The sequence below is a fragment of the Cupressus sempervirens genome, chromosome 6 (genome assembly GCF_028749045.1).
Source record: "Cupressus sempervirens isolate cs-2001-9-10 chromosome 6, ASM2874904v1, whole genome shotgun sequence".
Classification (NCBI taxonomy): domain Eukaryota; kingdom Viridiplantae; phylum Streptophyta; class Pinopsida; order Cupressales; family Cupressaceae; genus Cupressus; species Cupressus sempervirens.
The window spans coordinates 271,892,564-271,916,952 of record NC_143123.1 but is presented as its reverse complement, the minus strand read 5'-3'; the positions used below and the strand labels follow the sequence as shown (position 1 = coordinate 271,916,952).

Here is a 24,389-nt window from a genome sequence, read left to right as displayed (position 1 = left end):
TAGAAGATTGAACCTAAACTAAGAGATCACAATCAAAGGGGAAGTAATGTAAAAGATCTTGAAGAGTTTGTTGTTGTTTAAGATACAAACTAAGTACCAGATTTGAAAAACAAAAATTGCAAATTTTTATTATTCTCAATGCATACATTTGATTATCTTGTAATGTAAAATCTTATGTTAGGTATTTCCATCAATGCCAAAGGGGGAGATTGTAAGCCTTGACTGATATTGTAATTGATAGTGGGAGATTATTAGGTGATGATGCTATGAATATGTGTAAAAGAGTCATATTAGTTGTCATATTATCATTGATATCAAAGTATTAGTTGGCTATACATTATACTAACTCAAGAATGTACCATATCATTTTATTGATGAAGATGATTTGAAGAAAGTTTGATGAAGATAGAAGTGATATGTAAGGTATTCAATGGGTATTTGAATGATTCGGACAATGATAGTGTAATATTGGTTTGATTATTTTACAATCATGTATTATTGTAAGGTATTGAATAATACAAGGTTAAGCTAGTCACTAGGTTAATGAAGGGAGACTGTGTTCACTGAGTGACTATAGTATTGCCTGAGCAATTGGTAAAGAAAAAAGAAAAACATAGTGTTGCCTGAATGAGTTAGTATTAATTGAGTGTTATGTTACTTGAGTAAATGTTCTATTTACCAAGTGATAGCCAAATCAACATGATTTAGAAAATGGACTCTAAGGATGACTTTTGATGGAAATATGGAATGTTTGGGAAGGTATAAAGAGAGAGTCAAAGTTTTTTACAAGATCTACAAATGAGAAAAATCAAGAATGATCTTATGAAGGAAATGGAAGAAGGATAAGGATGGACACAAGCTCTATGTAAAGTTCTATTTTCTAAGAGTCTAAGTTCATTTTATGAAGTAATTCTATTTTAAACCTAAGATCAACAATACTAATTAAGTGGAAAATGATGGAAGAATCTAGAAACATTGTGAAATCTATTTAAGAAGGAGAAGAAGATAGTTCTAGGCTACTAATTTCATTGTGATATTGATCAAGTGATCATGATCCTGGTTGACTTCTAAGTAAGAATTGGAGATATGATTGAAGGTTACTGAGGAGTGAAAAATTGTTGAAGGAAAAGTGCTAAGAATTGAGCCAAGTAAAACAAGTAGAGGAGAGAAGACAAGAAGGATAATTAGTAAAAGATAGAATAAATTGACTGAACAAAAGATAGAGAAAGAGAAAGAAAAAAGATTTACTTTAGAAAGGGTAGTTTCTATTCTTCATAGATCACTTTATACTGCTATTTTTTAACCATTATAGCAAAAAATCTCAAAACTACTGAGTAGACCTATCCAGTCTATGAATTCTTATGTGGTAACATCAATTAGTGGTGTTTATGAGTCCTTTAAATTAGGCCACTCTTTTTAGTCAATGACAAGGAGTGATAAGTTCTACATGATCTTTTGGTGAAATCCTCTAATAATGTCACTTTAATAAAGTTTATGTAACCTATAACAAGGGTTACTCCTAATAGAGCTAACTTCAGAAGAGTGAAATTTTTGGGTTGCCGATCCGAAGTACTTTTTCCCTTAACAAGGTTTCCACATAAAAAATGTTGGTGTTAATTTTATGAATGTTATTTGTGTTGGAATTCTTTTAGAATAACTGGGGGGGGAGTGGGGGTGAATCAATTATTCAAAGTCTAAATGTACAAATAAAACTTCTCACAATTCAGTGAACCCATAAAACATTCTTAACCATGCACGCATTCATTGTGTGTTAACCTGTTGGTCTGACTTTTTCTGCAGTAAAAAATTTTCAGTTAAACCATAGAAAAGTCAGATGTTCTATGTCTAAATGAACTATAAGGTTTTGGATAAACCATCTGTAAGAAATATTCGCCACATAAGCCCTATATTCATCCCTATTCATAAATGGTCGGGCGCGAAATTTTCAAATTTTGAAAAGAAGTGAATATGCTTTCGTATTCCTTTTCCTCTCTCCCGGGTTACCTTTTTTCCTCTTTGTCCCAACCGTCAGATCCGATTAGATCTACCGCTGGCGTTACCTCGCTATTGAAAGTTGCATGCTCATTAAGTATAGCGAGATAGCGAGTGTTGAGTTTGTAAGCGGTGGGACCATGAAGTGAAGGTGCGGCGATCGGAGATTTGCTTATTAATTGCTTTATTGTGCAGGTTCACTTTGCAATTCGCCATAAAAAAGGGGAGAAGGACCCACTAGAATATCTGACATTAGAGCCGGAATGTTGATTTTTCCGGAAGTTCTGCCACCTCGCTATCGGAAAATTCAGGCACTTCACCGTTAGCGAAGTAGCGAGGCCACGTGAAAATCTAAAAATGATGACATTGCATCTTGCTTGTATCATAATTACACCAGGTGGCATGACCAATCATAAATACCATTGTCAGAATCAGTTTTAATTAACAGAAGTAATTACTGGGTACCCCTTGTGTTTTCCGGCACAGAATCCTTTAAAGTGTCGAAGCTCGCTACCTCGCTATCAGAAAATTGAGATGCTTCACCGTTAGCGAGTTAGCGAGGCCCCGTAAAATGGCAAAAGATCGGCAAGATCTATGATGACGTGTAATGACAGATGACTGTGATAATTTTGACATGTGCCAGCTATGCAGAGATCCGATTCTCATTAATACCTACCTGACTAAATGTACAAAAAATCTGGAACATCAGCTTGAAGTGAATCAACGGAGCTCGCTATCTCGTTATGAAGAGTTGCAAGGAAGATAATTACAGCGACATAGCGAGATGGGCCCACCGCCTTCTTTCTTAAGAAGTCCTGTAGCGTATCTTTCGATCATTTCTTGATCCGATTAACGGTTGTCGCCGCCTCGTTATGGCAAGGTGCTAGTTCTTTATGCATGACGAAGTAGCGACATGCTGACACGTGTTCTCCGTCGTCAGTGGGTCTAAAGGTAAGCGCCATCAAAAGAAAGAATTATGTACGTGGAAAGCTCTCATTGGGTAAAATAACTGATATGGCAAATATAACTCCTAGTTGTTCTCTTGGTACCGCATGATCGTAGGATCTTTGAAGATCAACGGCGCAGTTTTAAATAAAAAATGTAGTGCCACTCTCTGTATTAATTAGACAAGAAAGCTTCGTCCGTGAGAAAAAATAGAGTATAATACAGAGAGATTGCATCAGTTTCATTTCACGCGAGAAAAGATTTGAAGCCATTCTTGTGCAGAAGCTATTAATGAAAGAAAAGCGTGCCAAGGTTGATAAGAATTATCAAGTTATCTGTTCGCTGAAATTTTGCAGGAATTCAAAGGAGAATTGAGACAGAATTCAAGTAAGTAAAACTGCCATCATCTTTGTGAGCTTTTAAGTTTTAAAAAGGATAGCCCAAGATGCCTCCTAAGAAGGGATTTACAGGAGCAGTAAACTACCTGGATAGAAATGTGCATGATGATTTGCTTGAGTTACTTCCTGAGTCCACTGTAGAAACAGTGCAAGTTAAGAGGTTAACCTCACTCAATCCTAGGCTTAGGGTAGCTGATGGATTGTATGATAAGGGTAATTGGGTCCGGGATGCTCAAACTGCTTAGACTGGTTTGAGTTTATTCAAGAAATGGTTTGCAGAGAGAAAGTTATATGCCCCTCATGCCAACATTTGGAATTTTGATCTTGGGAAGCTTGTTGTTCCCAGCGTGTTTATGGATTTTGACCTGCTTGAAGCCATAGCAAAAAACTATGACCAAGCCACTAAGGTAGTGAGGAGAATAGATGGTGAGGCTTTAGTTACCATCAGTCCCGAGGAGATTAGGAAGGTTTTCAGTCTGGGACCCCTCACCATGTATCATGTGCACATTAATCTGATAGATTTAGAAAAAGAATATATATCCAAGAGGGATGTAGTTAGACAGGGTGCACTGAAAGCCCACATAGGCCGGATTGGAGGCCTCCCAACCATAACATCATCTTCTAAAGAGCCCTTCAAGAAGTCATGTTTTAATGCCAGGGCAGTGGAGATATATAGGACCCTGTGCAGAGTCTTCGGAGAGGGCGAAGAAGATTTTATTTCGGTGAGTTTCATGTATATGATCACCCAAATCTCTTCTTTTGGTGTGGAAATAATTTTTGATTTTGCATCTTACTTGGCAAATGAGATCCATCATGGATTGGTGGGGATTGCACAGGGCAAGGTGGAAAAGGTTTGGGGTCAGTATTCCTTACTGATGCATATGTTTCTTTTTAAAGGGGCCACTTATTTTGGTAAAGAAATGGTTTTAAATAGGGAACAAGAAGGGGAAGCACTACCAGTCCAATTATGGAGTGCAGACATGACCTGGGAAGCAGAAAATGCTAGCTTCGTTAGATTTGATAGGCACTTTGCCTCCAAACTAAGGTGCCTCTTATTGAGTGACAATCCCAGAATCCCTAAGGCATTAATGCACCTTGTCAGGCCTATGGAAAAAACCCATAATCTAAAAGTTTCACATAATTGGGGAGATATTATCCCATATTCAGTCTCAACGGTCATCAGGGTCTATGCCTTTTTGCACAAAAGGGGGACAGGATCAATTTTTCCTACTTGTACTATAGCCCACCAGTTTGTGATAACTAAAGAAGGGTGGGTCTTTCTCCATAAATTTTTGGATCAATACAAAATGGCAGTGTCTCACTCTCATTTTTGTGATACAGAAGGTTTCTTTAACTCTGCTCTTAGATTGAGAATCAAGCTTCGTCCAGTTCAGCATGAATTCTATTTTCCTGAAGATATAATAAGAAATGAATATTCTCTCCATGAGCAAGAAATAAAGAAAGAAAAATGGAGAGTCTATTCAAAAGTTTTGGAATTCATTAATTGTTTTGATAAAAATTTCAGTCCTCTTAGTAATGCTGCAAACAATGCAGATAAAATACATAAGCTCATGAGTAATTTCTCTGAGATAATGGAGGTAATGAATGAGAAGAAACAACATTTTATTAATTCTTTTCCAGATAAAGCCAGAGAAATTATGAGAAAATTGGGTTTCACTCCCAACATTGGAATAGGTCCACTGGTGGTACGGAAGAAAATAGGATATACTATTGTCCGACAGCAGGTGCCTGTTGTGCATAAAGAAAAACAGATTGTTGGATCTACCAGCACTGTCCTAGAAGAAAGACCCCCTGAACCTTCCCCCAAAAGAAGGAGAATAATGAGGGAGGAAGAATCCCCTGATGAAGGTGGCTCACCTTCTCAAACCCCAATAAGAGTTGAGGAAGAACAGTTCACCAATGAGCAATTCGAACAAATGGGGTCACAAGGAGAAATTTTTGTTACACAAGCAGAGATTGATGAAAGGAACCCTCAGGAACCCCCTGTACCAAGTTTTGAATTAACTACAGCAGATTTTAGAGGAAGGGAATTGGACCCTATTTTGGAACAAGCCAGTCAGCATTTTTTGTCTGATAACAATTTTGTAAGATCTAGGGCTTTCCATCAGTTTGCGTGGAGAGTAAACATGCACATTTTTGAGCAAAGGTGCAATAATATGAGAGCAGAACATCCAGAAATGGATGAGACTTCCATTCAAAATCTAATAAAGGAACAAATGGTTCAAGAGTTCCAAAATATAACCCCTGATGAGGGAAGACAGATGGTAAAAAATGCTAATGTTTTTTTATTGCCCAATTGGGACATTGCTGACGCATTAATTTTTAATTCTGTTTCAAATAATTTAGGCCTCCAGGATCCAAATAAAGAGGAATTCTTGGGTATAGCATTCAGCAATGATCAAGCCGCCCTTGTTATGTGGTCCCTGAGAAGAGGATCCAGAATTACTTCATCACAACCTGATGATTCAGGATTGACAGGGAGTATCATTGTAAGAAGAGTTGCTGACACTTCCAATGTATAGGCAGCCCACATGAATGTGGATTATTCTAAATTTGCCCTGGCTACTGCGGAAAGAGAAGAGAGGGAAATGATGGATATGCATAATAAATATGAACTAGTGGTGGAAGCCTATAATCAAGAGGTAAAGAGGAGAATTGAGTTAGAAAACAGGGTATCTCAATTGGAAAAGGTACTTGGAAAGAGAAAAGTGGGAGAATCCAGTACACTAAGAATTGCATATCCCCCACAGTCATCTGTGGGATTAACCCCTATTATTGAGATACCTGACACCCCTGAAAGACCCTAATTCTATACTGCAGAGGAATTTGAAGCAGAAAAAACCAAATTGCATGAGTGGCAGATAGAATTTAGAAATCAGCAGGAAGAGAAATGGAGGCAGGGTGTGACATACTTGAGGGATAAAATACAATGGTCAAATTTTTATGACTAGTTGACAAGGATTGTAGCCCTCATAGATGAGTTAAATAAAGAAAAGAATGGACTAGACTCTCTTGCACAGAAGTGGAGATAGAGAAATAATGATGTTACAATTATTTGTATATCTACAGTTCAAATGCCTTATCATCAGGTTGAAAGAATTTTTGATTTATTGAATCAATTAGATAATTTTGAAAATAAAAGAGATTCTTTACAGAGGAAATTGACACTCTGTTTTTCAAGATATCTTGCTAAAAAATTCACCCTATTTCCTTGTGCCTTAGAATTTGTTGATACAGTAAAAGAAAAGGACAAATGGAAAAATGAAATGGATGAATTATTTGATAACAGAATAAAAAACATCATTAGTGAGACTGGCTATTGGTTTTGGGCAAAGACAAATGAAGAGTTGGTAAAGATACAATTGTATTATGCTGATATAAGAAAAGAATTCGATGATTTAGAAGAAAATGCCAATTCTTTAATAAAGATACAAAGAGAAACCCTAAGTTTTGATTGGCCAGATGATGATACTTTCAACAGATGGAAAGATCAGTTTAGTGAACAGATGTCAGGAGAAGATGACGAGGAAGATGTAAGAGTAATAGTTACTCTTGTAGTCAACAATGATGACATAGAAAATCCCCAGGTTAAAGTGATTTTGCATGTAACAGAAGATGATACATCACTTGCAGACCTTATGGGTATGTACTCTAAAGATGAGGAATGATTGCAAGAGCAGATCATAACAACCAAGAAGCATAACAGAAAGTGACCCGCCAAGAAGTGCTGTTGTAATCAACCTTTCTGTTATTCTTGTTTTTTGTTTTTCAAAAGAAGGACACCTGTCACCTACTGTAGCCTGAAGCTTGTTGCATCTCACGTTATTTAAGTGAGATCCCAAGGCTAAAGATGGGTCCGAATTTGGTTTTCACTAAGTGTTGTGCTTAGTTCTTTTTTGGTCCAAACATTTTTGGAAAGAAATTTATAGTATGCTTTTTCTGTCAAAATTTCTGAGATATGGATGAATGTAGAAAGAACTGTGCTTCTTCTCTGAAGGTTTTTCTGGGTCTTTTGTAAAGGATGTACCATTTTCAAAGGAAATGAATACAAATTATGAATTGTCCCCATATCTGTTCTTCTCTGAATTTTGTCTCCTTTTTAATACTGAGCTGCCTTGATGTTGTGTGAGTAAAAGCTTATACAATTGATTGCAATTTAGTAAGACTGTACATCCATTTGTTATTGCTGTTAATTCAATGGATTAAGTAAAGGCTTTGATGAATGTGATGAGGTTGCTTGGGTGTTAATAAGGATTTTTGAATGATAAATTCTGGTAAGAATTGCTGATGAAAATTCGTTGCAAGGCAACAAATTAGATCTAAGAATTTACTTGACTCTGAATTCCCAATGGATTAGGCACTGATCGAAAGTATTTCAGCCAAAAGAGAAGTATATTATAACTAGCTCTTTCAAAATACATCATAAAATCAATTTTCATTTATCTTTCCTGTAAAATTTTCAAAGTTGGCCAGCACTTGCCTGCCTGGATTGTTTTAGCTTCATTTAGCCATTGTTGTTGGAAACATCTGCAGAGCTATAGAAGATTTCTTGGCCATATCTGTTCAAGGGATGTGTTTATCAGTTTTTTACCTATATGTTTGAGGATTTAGAGATGAGAATCAAAATGAAACTAAGGGTAATTCTCATACAATTATTCCATCTTTGAACCATCCCCGGGTGCACCCGCCCTGGTTTTACAGAGCCAAAAGAGTAGAAAACCGTCTAAGGTTTTGTTGAAGTTGGGCCCTAATACTTTGCATATGCAAGTGATAATGAGAATTGGCTATTCTTTAGGTTGTGTATGTACTGATATCTAGGTACTAAGCCTTTTTGTCGCTTAGTAGTTTTAGTACTGTTAACATCAAAATAAAACACCAACAAAATGGCGACTCTGCTGGGGAGTCTTTAATGTCAAAACTTGAGAATCTAAAGAAGATATAAACCCAAGTACCATTGCTACACACTGACACATCCAGCTTATCCGAGTGTCTTATCCAACAAGCAAGAGTTGCAGTCTTACAACATCAGTGATTGATCTCTTTGTGCCGTATTTTTGTTCTCGCTCGTGTATTGTTTTCTTTCTGTCAGTAAGGAGTGTTATTATATTTTCCCGAAAAAGGGTGGCGACTCAGTCAAGGTTTTGAAGCTAGTGCTTATTGTAACAAAAGGTGAATATGGCTGACAAGAGAAAAAACACAAGGGCTTACATGAGAGCCAATCCCGATGTATCAATGTATACTGATTTACCTCAAGGTGGTAGGAAGAACCAAAATAAAAAAAGAATAGATCCAAATCCTACTTGGAAGCCTAGAGGTAATGCCTCTATAAATTCCCATTATCAACCGATAATAGCAAGAGAATCATCTTCGCTTAGTTCTGAATCCGAAAATACAAGACTTTTAGGAGGTATTTTCAGTACCCCATTACCAGATCAGAGAGTTTTTCAAGATAAAGACGTATCTACTATGGGAATTGCTTCACCAAGACCAGGGCCTGTAGTAGATATAAATTGTAGGCTAGGATTCAGGAGTTCATCTGATAACCTTTTTAATCCCAGAGTAGCCCCATATATGGAACCGAACCTTATAGATCTAGATGATCCTGCTGATTTCGAGGCAACCTCTGCTGATTCTAAAGAAGTGCAATCTGAAATAGGATTTTTGAAGAAATGGATTGCTGAGGAAGAAGCTAAGCGCATCCGTCTTGAAAAAGAAAGGGAGCGAGCCACTTTGGATGCAATAATAGAAAGAGATACTCTGCTAAGAAGGATGGCTGCTTTGAAAGAGCAAAATAAAAAATTAGAAGAGAATACCCCCACTCTCCATCAGGACGTCTTTGGAAATATTGATAATCTAAGAGCTAAAGTTTAACAACAAAAAAAACTCCTAAATCAAAGACAGGAACCAATTATTGCTCAAGTTCAAGCTTATAAACCCATTCAAGTTAATCCAATAGAGCCCACTGAAACAGTTCCAGATAAAGGGAAAGGCAAGGCTGTAGGAATCCAAATAAATGAGCCTCAAGCCATACCGAGCAAACCTATACAACCCTCCATATCAAAATTAGATCTAGAACTAGAGAAGGCTCGAAAGGAGAGGGAAGACCTTGCAAAAGAACTTGAGAAGGTTGAAAATGAAACTCAGGCCGCAGAAACCAGAAGGAAAATCCAATTCATAAAGTCTAATTCTGCATTGAATTCATGGCCTAGTTTGTCTATTCCACCTACAAATCCTGCACCAGTTAATGCTCCCATAATCCCGACTCAGAAAGCACCCCAATCTGCTTCTACCTCATCTTCCAATATTGGCACTCAAGTCCCATTTGTCCCACCACAGCTATCCCAAGCTACTCTCCTAACCCAAGCTAATGCAGCTAGTACCTCTAACGCTCCTGGTTTCCAGAAGAAGCCTATATACCTCGAAAAATATAGACAAATATCATTTGCCGGTATTCCTGGTGCCCCCCATCCCATATCTTTTGATTTAAGGGATAAAGTGGTCAAGTTTTCTGGAAATAATGCTGTTACTGGTGAAGAGCATTTGAGAATTTTCATTGACATGCTCAATGATTATGAAGTTGAACATGAGGACATGGTGATGAAATTATTTGTGCATTCACTCACAGAGGATGCAAGGGATTGGTTCGGGAGGTTTCCTGATGATAGTATTACTTCATGGAGTGATTTGGAGAAATTGTTCAAGGAACAATATGGGGACAATACCAATGCAGGATTCATGTTGAATGAGTTCAACAATATCAAGAAGAATCCAAATGAATCCACATTTGATTTCAATGTGAGATTTCAGAAAGGGATGTACAAACTATTTCAATTTATGCGGTTAAATGAAGACGTCTGTCTTACAACCTATTTCAATGCCTTTGATAGCAAAATGGCCTACCAACTGAGAGATAAGGATCCTAAAACTCTGAGAGATGCCTATAGAGTTGCAGTGAATATAGAAAATAATAGAAAGGCCTCTGGAAAATTAGGGAGGAGGGATGATCCTAAGCTTTTCAACCCTAAGAATAATAATAAAAGGGAAGGTGACAAAACTCCCATAGAAAAAAGGCCTGAAGAACCTACTATAGGCCATGTTTTAGAAATGCTCAAGAAGATGAATCCCACTAATTTCAATAAGACAAATGTTACTGAGAGAGCCCCTGTGAATAACAGCAATTTCAATAGACAGCCTAGGATGCAGAATTACCCTTACACCACCCAATGGAAAGATGGTAAACCAGTTCCTAACCAAATCCAACATATGAAAGATAAGGGTACCCCAGACCCCCTGCAAAGGAACACTGTAAATATGAATGATGATGTGCCTTGGTGCATTATATGCCAATCACCTCATTCTGCTGATTATTGTGTTGTTGCCCAGTCGTTCGCCCAAGCTCAAGGAGTGCAAGCAGAAGAAGAAACAGAAGAAAAAAACCATGATGATATAAGCTGCAATATGGTGAATACATCTGATGATTTGATAGATTCTGATTCAGAAGAACTTGAGAATGATGTTACCAGCCAGAGAATTGCTTACCAGTTACATCATCAGCAAATATTTTCAGATGATGAAAAGAATGATACAGATAAGGTATGCAATACATTTTCTGAAGTAGGTTTCACAAACCTAAGAATCCCCTCCAAGGAGGAAATTGATAGAATTACAGCTGAAATGATTTCACAAGTCCACAGTAATTACAATTTGAGAAATAGAGCAATAAATAATGAGGCAAGAAGGCCATCTAGTATGTTCATCAAAGACACTACTCATAAGACAGATGATCAACACAAAAAAGTTAGTATAGATGTGTCTAAGATCAAGGAGAACAAGGGTCAAAAATGGGAACCAAAAAAGAAGGTTCAATTTTAGAAAGGTGAAGCAACAAAGACCGTAGTGCAACCAGAGAAATCAGAACCGGATGTTGTCAAGCTAAAAGTGGTGCCCACTACTCAAAAGACTCCGATCCTAGGTACTATTGTAAAACCTACTGTGGTTGAACCTGTTGATATGATTGCCATGTTATCTCAAATTACTGTGAAAGTACCCTTGTCTGAGCTCTTTAGAATTGAAGAGCATAAAAATAAGGCTTTGTCATGGTTGGGTGGAATAGCAAACAACAATAGTATTGATAATCAAGCTATAGCCCAACAGACCCCATTAATAATAGAGGACAATGGTATTATATCCCAGATTCCTCAGATGTTCTTAGATGATTCATCAGTTGCGTTCATACAAGATATTGATCCTTTTTTCCTTAGTTTAATCATAAAAGGGAAAACCTTGAAAAATTGTATGATAGATTTTGGAGCTTCCAACACTATAATGCCTTTTAAAGTAATGGAAGCCCTAGGATTGAAGGTGGATACTAAGCAAGGTAGATGCTGAGGGATGGATGCTAGAGAGGTTCCAGTAATAGGTACTATAAATGCCTTACCATTTAAACTGGCTGCATTTCCTGAGGTGGAATTAACCATGTCTGTCCTTGTAGTGGATATACCCCCACATTACGGGATGCTACTTTCCAGAAAATGGAGTGCCGCCATGGGGGGAAGCCTACAATGTGACCTTACTTATGCCACTTTCCATATAGGGGACAAAGCTGTCAGGGTAAATAGGGAACCAAGGGTTAACCACATCTTAGGTGAAGAAATTGACAAAGATACCACCTGTTTCCTAGACACGGGGATTAATGCTTTCAGGGCTGAATTAATTATTCAGGAAGTGGAAAACTTACCTGATATCATTGAAAATGAGGTTGAATGTTGCATGAATTCACCAAAACTATGGACAATGTTCTTTGAATGGCTAGTTCTAAAGAGGGTGCAGGGGCAGGTGTAGTCTTTGTATCCCCTGAAAATAACACCTTCAGGTATTCATTCACCTTGAAGTTTTCTTGCACTAATAACATTGCTGAATATGAAGCATTGTTGTTAGGTCTCAAAGTGGCCACACACCACAAAATTAAGAAATTGTGTGTCATAGGGGATTCTGAATTGATCATCTCTCAGATTAAAGGAACATACTCCTCAAAAAATAGGAGATTAAAACAATATAGAAACGCGGTCTGGGATCAAATAGAATTCTTTGATGCATTTGAGATCTCATGGAGAGATAGAACCCTGAATAAAATGGCTGATCTTCTGGCCAATGTAGCTATCAAACCAAAAGAAATATCATTTGCAGGAATCTCCCAGATTGAGATTCAAAACAGACGTTCTATACCTGACAACATTGACAATTGGCAGGTGTTTGAAGATGACAAAGATATCACAATTTTTTTGCTAAATGAAGACAAATATCATGGGCAGGAGATGGACTGCAATGGACTGATTGAAACCATAAATGGGAAGGAAACCATTTTTGGTCAAGAAATCATGCAATTAAAAACAAATAAGATGCCTAAGGGGTTGGTAGTCTTGGAGAATATTTTTGATAACCAAGACAGAGTAAAATCGGGAATAAAGGACCCCAAACCACAGGAGCTAGAAGAAATGAATTTGGGAACGGATGATTTCCCTAAAAAGGTTTACATCGGCCAAGATCTGCCAGTTCAAATCAGAAAAGCATTGATTGTCCTACTTAGAAAGTACAAGCATGTTTTTGCTTGGTCATATGATGACCTTAAAGCTTATAGGGAGGACCTTTTCCAGCATGTCATACCGTTGAAAGAGAATGTAAAACCTTTTAGGAAAAAATAGAGGCCAATCAATCCTACCCTTGCCCCAAAAATGCAGGAAGAATTGACAAAACTGAGAGATGGTGGAATAATCAAACCAATTAGGCATTCCACTTGGGTTTCAAACCTTGTTCCTGTAAGAAAAAAGAATGGAGCTATTAGGCTTTGTGTGGATTTTAGAAATCTAAACATTGCATCTCTAAAAGATAATTATGGCTTACCTAATATGGAAGCCATGTTGCAACAAGTGACCGGCTCTGAATTGATGTCAATGACAGTACTTGAAACATATAAGAAACTTTCTTACTAACATATAGTAGGTTTGACATCAGTGACAAAAAAATGATTGAAAACACTTCTTCAGCAATAATAATTTTTCTACTCAAATGATCTTTTCAATCATATATCAACAATCTCCCTCTTTGGCATTGATGGAAAACCAAACTAAACAACCAGTAAAACAAATGATGAACACCTTGTTCTATCAAGCTAACTATGTCAAAATAGTAAGGCAATACCAAAAAGAAAGCTTGTGAATAAAACTTCTCCCTCTATCAACAACTCCCTCTTAGGTCACAAAATATAACATTCTCCTCTTCCATGGATCAGCGTAATATCTGAATATCTCCCTCTTTCTTTCTTTCAGTCTTCTAATCTTCTGATGATGTACTCTACTTCATTGTTCCTCTTTTGCACTTATCAGTTTAATGTACTTTCTCCCTTGGGTTTTTTCTTTGATCATCTCCTTCTTGACCAGTATGCACTTGATCAATTTTTTTGCTTTGATTAGTTTACTGTACTTTCTCCCTCTTTGACAAAAATGCCAAATCTATATACTCAACACTTGGCATCTTTGATAAATGCAAACATAGGCTTTTGCAGGTTCTTCAATTTTCTCCCTCTATCACCTTGCTTGTGACTGATTTGAAATTCTAGTTCTGTGATTACTTTAGGAAATTCGTAAAGCAAGATCCACTGCATCAATTTGTATGAAATGAATGTCAACTTGTTTTTTGCAAGGTACTCCCTCTTTCTTTTACATAGGCTTTGATAGCGGTATCACCCCTAGTTTACCTCTTAGATACTCATAAGCATCCTTAGGTAATGCTTTGGTGAATATATCAACAATTCACTCCTTTGTGTTGATATATTCTATCTTCACCTCTTTGTCTTGAACCATATCCCTTACATAATGATACTTAATTGCAATGTGCTTTGTCTTTTTATGCATTACAAGATTCTTTGATATATTTATAGCACTTGTATTATCACAATAAAGTGTCACTGTGTTAGTGATCTCTTCCTTCATTCCCTTTAGTAGCTATTTGATCCATAAAATGTTTGTGCAATTAACAGTAGTAGCAACATACTCTACTTCAGCAGTAGATTGGGAAGTACAACTCTACTTCTTGCTTATCGATGTAACAAGTCTTCTGCCTAAGAAAAAATCTCTTCCACTGGTGCTCTTTCTATCATCAATATTTCTAGCCCAATCAGCATCAGTGTAGGCTTTCAGTTCAAACTTTTCATTCTTCTTATAGTATAAAGTTTACTCTTATGTTCCTTTCAAGTGTCTCATTATTTTTTCATGGCCATCAAGTGATTCTCTCTAGGGTTAGCAGAGAATCTAGCACCTATCCCCATAGCTAATGCAATATCAGGTCTACTATGTACTACATATTGCAATTTACCAATCATGGATCTATATAATTTTTGATTGACCTTAGTTGAATCATCATTCTTTGATAGCTTGAGTGCTATTACCATAGGTGTACTTACTAGTTTTTAATCCTCAAGTCCAAATGTCTTCAATATCTCCTTGATATATTTTGACTGAGTGATATATACACCATATTTCATTTGATAGACTTGTAATCCCACAAAGAATTTGATCTCACCAAGCATTGAGATTTCAAACTCTTGCTTCATCTGATCTGCAAAATCTTTACACAAAGCATCTTGTCCTCCAAATATTATGTCATCACCAAATATTTTAGATAATAGTATACCTTTTTCTTTATTTGTCTTCATGTAAAAATTTTTGTTATCATCTATCCTTTCAAATCCAATCTTAACAAGATAAGTATGAAGTCTCTCATACCATGCTCTTGGTACTTATTTCAATCCATACAGGGCTTTGTGCAGTCTACATACCATGTTCTTATTTTTCTTATCAACAAATCCTTTTGGTTGTTCTATGTATACCTCTTCTTCTAATATTCCATTCAAAAATGTAGACTTAACATCCATCTGATAAATTTTCAAACCTTTATAAGTAGCATAAGCAAGAAAAATTCGTACTGCTTCCATTCTTGCAACAGGAAAAAATGTTTCACCATAGTCAATTCCTTCTTCTTGTGCATACCCTTTGTAGACTAGTCTTGCTTTATTACTTGTCACTTCACCATTCTCATCTAGCTTGTTTCTGAATACTAATTTTCTGCCAATTGTATTCTTGTCTTTTGGTCTAGGAATTAGGCTCCAAGTCTTATTCTTTTCTATATGCTAAATTTCCTCTTCCATAGCCTTGTACCAATCATCATCTTCCAATGCATCTCTCACTATCTTAGATTTCTTCATGCTTAATAAACATGATTCACTTCTCAATCTATTTTTTGTCATTGGCCTTGCATCTTTGTCTCCAATGATTTTTTCTGTAGGATGGTGTCTTTTGACATATTTGGATAGTCTAGGCTCAATTCTTTTTGTTGCATTATGTCTCTCAACTTTAGTATCACTATATGCATCTTTGTCAGGTGTTTTAGCATCTCTTTCATGTGTGCCAATCTTAGAGTTAGATTGTGCATTTTCCTCATTCTACAACTCAGCATCTAAATGCAACTTGACATTCATAGGATGTGATTCAATAGTTGTTGAAACTTGCTGTTGGCTTTTTGCATGATTTGTAGCATCTTCTTCAATAAGCATTCCTTCATAATAGTATACAAATGTTTTGTAATCTTCTATTTCTTTTGTGGTTTCAGCCTCATGTGCTTCTGTAAACTCATCAATTTTCACATTTGCACTTTCCATAATTTTGTTAGTATTAGTATTTAAACACTTATAAGCTTTCCTTCTTATGGAGTAACCAAGGAATAAACCTTCTTCACTCGTTACATCAAAATTTTCACTTCTAACATCTTTAAGAATATAGAATTTTCTTCCAAATAACTTAAAATATTTCACATTAAGTAAATGACCATACCATAGTTCAAAAGGTGTTGAGTGAGTACCTTTCTTTACTTGCACATAGTTCAAGGTGTATACAGCAATACTTACAACTTCTCTCTAGTATTTTAGAGAAACATTTTTCTCAATCATGAGTGTTTTGGCATAGTCCATTACAGATCCATTTCTTCTTTCACCAATTCCATTTTGTGGAGGGGTCCTAGGTGCTGATGTCTATCTCTTGATTTCTCTATCATTGTAGAAAATCTCAAACTCATGTGAAGTGAACTCACCTCCTCTACCTGATCTCATTCATTTCAAGCTCTTACCTATTTCTTTCTCAACTCTTGCCAAGTACCATTTAAACATTTGAAAAGAATCTATTTTTTGTTTTAGAAACATGACTATCTTCATTCTAGAGTAATCATTAACAAGAAATATTATATACATATCTCCTTTATAGCTTTGCACTTTAATAGGTCCACACAAGTTAGTATGAAAAATTTCAAGTATTTCCTTAGAGGTGTAAGCTTTACTTTTAAAGCTTGATATTGTCATCTTGTCTAGCTAACATTGTTTGCACATTATATTTTATGGTTTCTTCAACTTAGGAAAACCTCTAACTCTTTTCATGTTGTTGATACTAATCAGATTATCAAAGTTTACATGACATAATCTCTTGTGCCAAAGCCATACATCATCAGAATTTGCAATAAGACAAGTAGCATCTTCTATATTCAAATTAAAAAAATTACTCCTAGTTTGATCACCTTTTCCAATCAAATTTCCATTTGTATCATATATCTTGGCAGACCTATTCTCAAACTCAACTTTGCACCTGAAATTATTCAATTGTGACACACTTAACAAGTTATAATTCAATCCTTCAGCATAATAAGCATTGTCACACGAAATCTTGTTTGTGAGCTTGATAGACCCTTTTCCTTATATAAAACATGGTACATCATTACCAAATCTTACACTATTACCATCATAATAGGTTAAGGTAATGAACTTACTTTTGTCTCTAGTCATGTGATGTGAGCATCCATTGTCAATGATCCATTTGTCATTCTTGTTCACACAAGTCATAAGTGTAGTAGCCTCATCCTCATCTAATTCATCCTTCACTATAACATATACCACTTCATAATCATTTTCATCAAAGTCATGTTCATCAACAATGTGGCATGACTTCTTTCCTTTATCTTTGTAGTCTCTTCCATCATCTTCTCTTCTATTTTTGTGCTTGTTCCCTTCTCTAAATTTCTTCTTATGTGTACATCTTTCTGCAATAGGGACAACTTCATTGCAATTAAAATAAGTGATAGGCAACTTACCTTTGAATTTACCTTTTCCTCTATGAAATCTTCTTGCCAACAATGCTTCCAATTATTCAATGTCTTCCTCATCTATACTACTATCACTGGATGCATATTTTATCTTTCTTATCTTCTTCTTTGGCTTTACCTCCTCAAAATCCTTTAATAACAGTTTGGCTTTGAAAGTTGATTCAATACTCTCTAGTATGTAGTTGTCAAAATTAGATAACTCAAAAGTAGTGAGTCTTCCTACCAAACCTTCAAGGGTTAGATCATTTCCTGACATACATCTTAACTCTTCGATTGCAGACATTTTAATGGCATACACAAGCTTCAATGTTCTCAGGACTTTACTTAGCACAGTATCATCATCTATTTTACTAGTAGCTCTTTTTATTGCACTAACAACTTCTTTTATTCTGGCAACATATTGAGCAATATTTTCACCTTCTTCCATTCTCGTGTCATCAAACTTACCTCTAAGGCTCTTAGACTTGGCTCTTTGAACATTTTTGTCTCCTCCATAGATGGTGTCTAGGGCATCCTACATCTGGTTTGTACTTTAAGGTCTTTGATATCATTAAACTCAACATGGCTTAGGGCAGAAGCAATCTCCCACATTGTTTGATTGTGCTCTTTCTTTTTATTCAAATCTTCAGTAGTTAGGGCTCCTATTGGATCAACATGTGCTACTGATGTGCAAGATTGTGCATAATCTCCAAGTCCTCCAAGGTGTAGCTTCATCAAAATTTTCCATGTAGGGAAGTTATCTCTTTTAGCTTGGGTGCCTCTTTTTTTGACATCTTGATCTTTATGCTTTTAGTACCTTAAAACTAATCCTCTTAAGCAACTAGGATCTGATACCAATTGTTGGAATTCTTTTAGAATAACTATGAGAGGGGGGAGGGGGTGGGGGGGAGTGGGGGGTAGTTAGGGTGGGGTGAATTAGTTATTCCAAGTCTATATGTACAAATAAAACTTCTCACAATTCAGTGAACCCATAAAAAATTCTTAACCATGCATGCATTCAATGTGTGTTAACCAAAACTGATATGTTATTGTTAAATCAACATTCAGAAATGTAAGGCATAAAAAGAAACACATGCATCAACACATTTGACACAATGATTTAATGTGGAAACCCAATTCGAAAAAAATCACGAGTAACATGCTACTCCTTTTTCACTCGTCTAAAGTGATGCCCTGTTAAAGGTTACAACACACAATGTTAAATGTGACCCGATTAATGGATTTCAATCACCTTGTTAAAAGTGAGCCTTGTTAAAAGACTTTAGGCCATTCACTTGGAATGCCACCTAGTTAAAGGATTTTCCAATGGCTGTTAAGTCAACCTTTTCTCCAAAGTATTTACCCTAATCTGATACAATTGTTAGAAAGTAATAGTAGAGCTTTGATCTGATACAACTTACAACCTTACTTGTAGATTACAAATCACTATTTAGTCCTCAACTCTACTTGGATTCCAATCTTTGCAGCTCTGATAGCTTGTTCACCCTTCAAGCATTCATCATCATTAAGCCTTTTTCCTTAGTTCGCCATTGTAGACTTCTTCACTTGGGTCACTTGATGAAGCAAACCCTCTTCCTTCTCCTTATCAAATTTTTGCATTCAAAACTCTCTATCCTCTATCCAAAATTGCTTCATGACGAGACATCCCTACAAATAGGAAATTAGAACTCTTTTTCCCACTCATTATCCATTACATAAATTAGGGTTTTCGATGGATTAGGTAGGATACAATGTATCTACCCCATATCTTGTCTTCTCTAGAAACTTCTCCTAAAATCCATTTGAATTTTCCTTCAAAATGGTTTACATAATATTATGTACCTCCAACTCATCAATCTTATCTTCCTCTTGATTTACAATTTCCAAGAAAACAAACTTGTCAGCTTTTAATTGGTGAATCTTCAATCTTTTTCATAATGCAGCAACTTGACATTATCAATTTAGTAATGCTTAGCACATACTGTGTTACTCAACATCTATTGTAAAATCACTTAGCATCAACTAGATTTTACTAGTGCTTGACATCAATTGAAAATCACTCGACATCTATTATCTTTCTTGACACCTATTAGTTTACTCAACATCCACTAGAAATTTCTTTCACTCGGCTCCAACTGACTTTTTGCTCAGCTTGCACTAACTTTGCTTGAAACCTTCTATCAATTTGATCAAGCTTAGCAAATGAACTTTGTTCAACCTTATTCTTTTGAACTTTCTAATTGTATCCAATATTTTTGTAACGTCAAGTAGATCATCAATACATTATGTTGTCACTATCTTAAATGATTTTTGCACTTCAATACATAATCATAACTCAACCTTTCCTCTAGGTACTTTTGTTATATTTTTTTGATCAAATCCTCCTCATCAATCAACTAAGTGATAGTTCTTGAAACATATAAGCAATTTTCTTACCAGCATATAGCAAGTTTGACATTAGTGACAAAACAATGATTGAAAACACTTCTTCAACAATAACAATTTTTCTACTCAAATGATCTTTTCAATCATATATCAACAATTTGTGTTACAATTTGATTTACATATTTTACAATTTACTGTAACTCAGAAATAAGTAAGATATCACTAGGTAATTACTAGAATTTTACAATTAGTCAATAATGAAAGAAGCAATTTGTTAACAATTTGAAATGAAGTAAGTGAATAAGTATTAAGTTGGATGAAAACACCAAGTAATTGAAGTTGATATTTATGGTGTTTAGTTAGGACTAAAATGTTTGAAGGGATTGTGTGAAATTTAGGCCCCTAACATTCCAAGTAACAAGCCTCATGGTCAAGTGGGAAGAAACTTCATATTCCCTACATTGAGCATGTTTGAAATTTTGACTTGGTTTACTACATTTGTATCCTTTATTCTTAGTTATGATGTAGATTTACATCCTCTTTTCTTAAGTGATTTTTCATGGTTAGGAGTGTTTAATCATTTCTTAATTTTGTGCTATACCTATATTTTTATTAGTACTATCAATCATAACTTGGTCAATATTTGTAATTTTCTCCTTATTTTTAGAATCTAAATCTTCCAGAATGTTTGAGAAGGCTAGATTAATAGACTCAAGATTATCATTGACTTCCACTTAATTTAAATCCTCTATTATGCCATTATATTATGTATTGCCTACAATTCTGGAGGAATCTCATTTGTTAGTTTTTCTATGTTTGATTTCAAAAATAACAATGGGGGAGACTGGTTCTTAAGTCTCGTTTTTATTTCTAATCATTTCCAATTCTACTTTTAGTGTATCCTATGTTAAATTCTTGTTGTTTAATTTTTTATGCATTTCCATTATATTCCCAGAAGAATGCTTAGATATTTCATTTTGCACTTCATATCTTTTACTATATTTACTTGCTCCTAAAGATTACACTCAATATGGTCATTTGTATGGGTAGATTTATACTTTTCTATAAATTCTTTCTTATTGGAAGATGGAGCAGGGGATTTAGAATTTGATTTGGTTACATAGGAGATGGAACTGGGTATTTTTTATAGTAAAGAGAGATCAAGAGGTTATGATTAGAATAAGGAGAGATAATCTCAACTAGTAATTGTTAGAATTGCTTTAGAATAACTGAGAGCGGAGGGGTGAATCAGTTATTCAAGGTCCAAATGTCCCTTTCATAATTTTTTTTGAGTGTGATAAATCCATTCAATCATTCATTCATGCAAACTTTAACTTATCTAATTAGCAAGTTACTATAAATCAACATACAATATATCACACAGGAAATCAACACATGACATAGTGATTTATGTGGAAACCTAATTTGGGAAAAACCACCAGTAACATGCTACTCAATTCTCATCCTTCTGAAGGGATGCCCTATTAAAGGCTTACAACACACACTGTTAAATGTTACCTTATTGGAGGATTTAACCACCTTGTTAGAAGTGGGCCTGGTAAAAGGACTTTAGAACATTCACTTGGAATGCCACCCTGTTAAAGGATTTATAGATGGCTATTATGCCAACCTAAGTCCATGGGATTTTTAGATCTAATACAATTGCTAGAGAGTATTACAAAATCTTGAACTGACTACAACATACAACTTATCTTGTAGATTTCAGATCACTTCTCAGCTCATATCCTTGCCTGGCCTTCTATCTCTGCAACTCTTAACTGCTTGCCTTTTCTTTCAAGCTTTGTCTTTTTAAGTCTCCATACTCAATGTACCAATGCAATCATCTCTTCATGACCACTTGTAGAAGCAGAGCCTCCATGCTCTTCCTTCTCCTAGATGTCTCCTTCTTGACACCCTTTCAATCACTTCGTAGATTTTGGCTTCTATAGCAATAGTATTAGCAGCTTCTTGCTTCTAGGTCTATGACTTCTTAAATAGAAGTCTTGGAGTTCCTTTTCCTGCTCGATACTTTCATTTTTAAATTTTAATTCACATGGATTAGGTAGGATACATTGTATCTATTTCATATTTGGTTTCCTCTAGAAACTTCTTGAATAATCCTTTAGAATTCACCCAAAAATGATTTACATAAGATTCTGTGCCAACAACTCACCATCCTTATCTTCCAACTTGTTCACAAAATTCAATGCAACCACTATGTCAACTCAGATTTGGAAAATCTTCATCATTTGAAATAATGCAGCAATTTGACACTATTGAAATACTGGTGCTTGGCACATACTATGTTACTCGGCATCAACTATGTTTTTCTTGATGCTCGGCACTTGAAGATCACTCTTCACTAACTGAATTTTTTTTATTTTTTTTGATGATGGGCACCTGATCTTTTACTTGGCACTTGAAGATCACTTGGAACTAACTAAAATTTTTGTTACTTAGCTTCTATTAAGAATTTCCTTGGCTTCAACTAACTTTCTCAGAACCTTCTGATGATCAAAGTTAAAGCTTTGCAGTTAACCTTGTTACAACTTCTTCTTCCAATGTATCTAAGTGTGACCAACCTCTATATCTTTGAGTATGTCATAAATACATTATGTAACCATTGTCTTAACTAATTCTTGCACTTCATTACAATATCATAACTCAACCCTTCCTTTAGGTACTCTTATTACATATTATTGATCAAATCCTCTTCATTAATCAACTAAGTGATAGTGCATGAATCTTGTAAGCGGATATTATCCCTACATATAGCAAGTTTGACATCAATGGAAAAAAATGATTGAAAACAATCTTTTACAACAATCTCCCTCTTTATTATTCAACAATAATGAGCTTTTCAATCAAATTTCCAACAATCTCCCTCTTTGGCATTGATGATAAACCAAACTAATCAACCATCAAACTAAACTATTTCACCAAAAGCTTACTAGGTTAGAATACCAAGTCAAATGCCAAAAAGTAAGTTGTAACATCACATCTTCATTTCACTTCTCCCTCTTTGTTGTTGTATCCTTTATCTTTATCTTTCTTTCTCTATCTTATTCATCTTTTGCTGCTCTGATCAACCTCTAAAATCTCCCTCTACTTCTTTGATCCTTTATCTTTAACAATCTTGTTGATCAGTTGTTCACTTCTCCCTCTTTGACAACAATGCCAAAGATGTATTAGCATCTTTAATATGCAGATGTAGCTTTTATAGATTTAGTCAATTTCCCTCTATCACCTTACTTGTGACTAATTTGAAGTTTTCAATACTTCTATTACTTTAGGCATGGATTCAAAAGTAAACATCCTCTGCATCAATGTGTAAAATCTTCAACATTCATTTTATTTGATGCAAGGCATTCTTGCTTTTTCTTTAAGTAGCTTTAGCTAGGGGTATCACCCCTAACTTACCCTAAGATACTCAAAAGCATTTTTAGGTAGTGCTTTTGTGAAGATATCAGCAATATGTTCCTTTAAGCTAACATATTCCATCTTCACTTGTTTATCTTCCACTAGTTCTCTTACATAGTGATACTTAATTGGAATATGCTTGGTTTTAGCATGCATTATTGGATTCTTTGATATATTGATAGCACTTGTATTATCACAATAAAGTGTCACAGGCTCAATTACCTCTTCCTTCATACCTTGCAGCAAATGTTTGATCCACACAATATCAGTGTAGTTTATAGTAACTACCACATATTCAGCTTCAATAGTAGACTGTGAGGTGCATCTTTGTTTTTTGCTTGTCCATGTAATCAACCTTTTTCCTAAGAAAAGTGCTCCTCCACTGGTGCTTTTTCTATCATCAATGTTACCTCCCTAATCTACATCAGTGTAAGATCTCAATTCAAATTTCTCAGTCTTTTTTTAGTACAAACCAAAGTCATCAATTCCATTCAAGTATCTCAATATTCTCTTTACTGCCATTAAGTGGTTTTCTCTTGGATTGGTAGAAAATCTAGCCACTATTCCAATAGCTAATGTAAATTCTGGTCTACTATGTACACCATATTGTAGCTTTCTAATCATTGACCTATACAATGTCTAATTTACTTCAATAGACTCATCATTTTTGGATAGCTTATGTCCAGTTGCCATTGGTGTGCTGACTAGTTTTGAGTCTTCTAGCCCAAATGTTTTGAGTACTTCCTTGATGTATTTGGATTGGGTTACAAATATGCCATGCTTTAACTGATGTACTTGAAATCCAACAAAGAATATGATTTCTCCAAACATTGACATCTCAAATTCATGCTTCATTTGGTCAGCAAAATTTTTGCATAAAACATCTTTTCCTCTAAATATTATGTCATCAACAAAGATTTCTGAAATCAAAAGGTCTTTACCTTCCTCAAATTTGATGTACAAGTTGCTATTGTCATTTGTTCTTTCAAATCCTATCTTCACAAGATATTTGTGTAGCCTTTCATACCATGCTCTTGGTGCTTGCTTCAG

At 35.4% G+C, this 24,389-nt stretch overlaps 1 pseudogene; it reads right to left on the bottom strand.

The window, feature by feature from the left end:
• Positions 1 to 24,389, bottom strand: part of LOC149552278 (uncharacterized) — a 138,365-nt pseudogene that overhangs the window by 3,817 nt on the left and 110,159 nt on the right.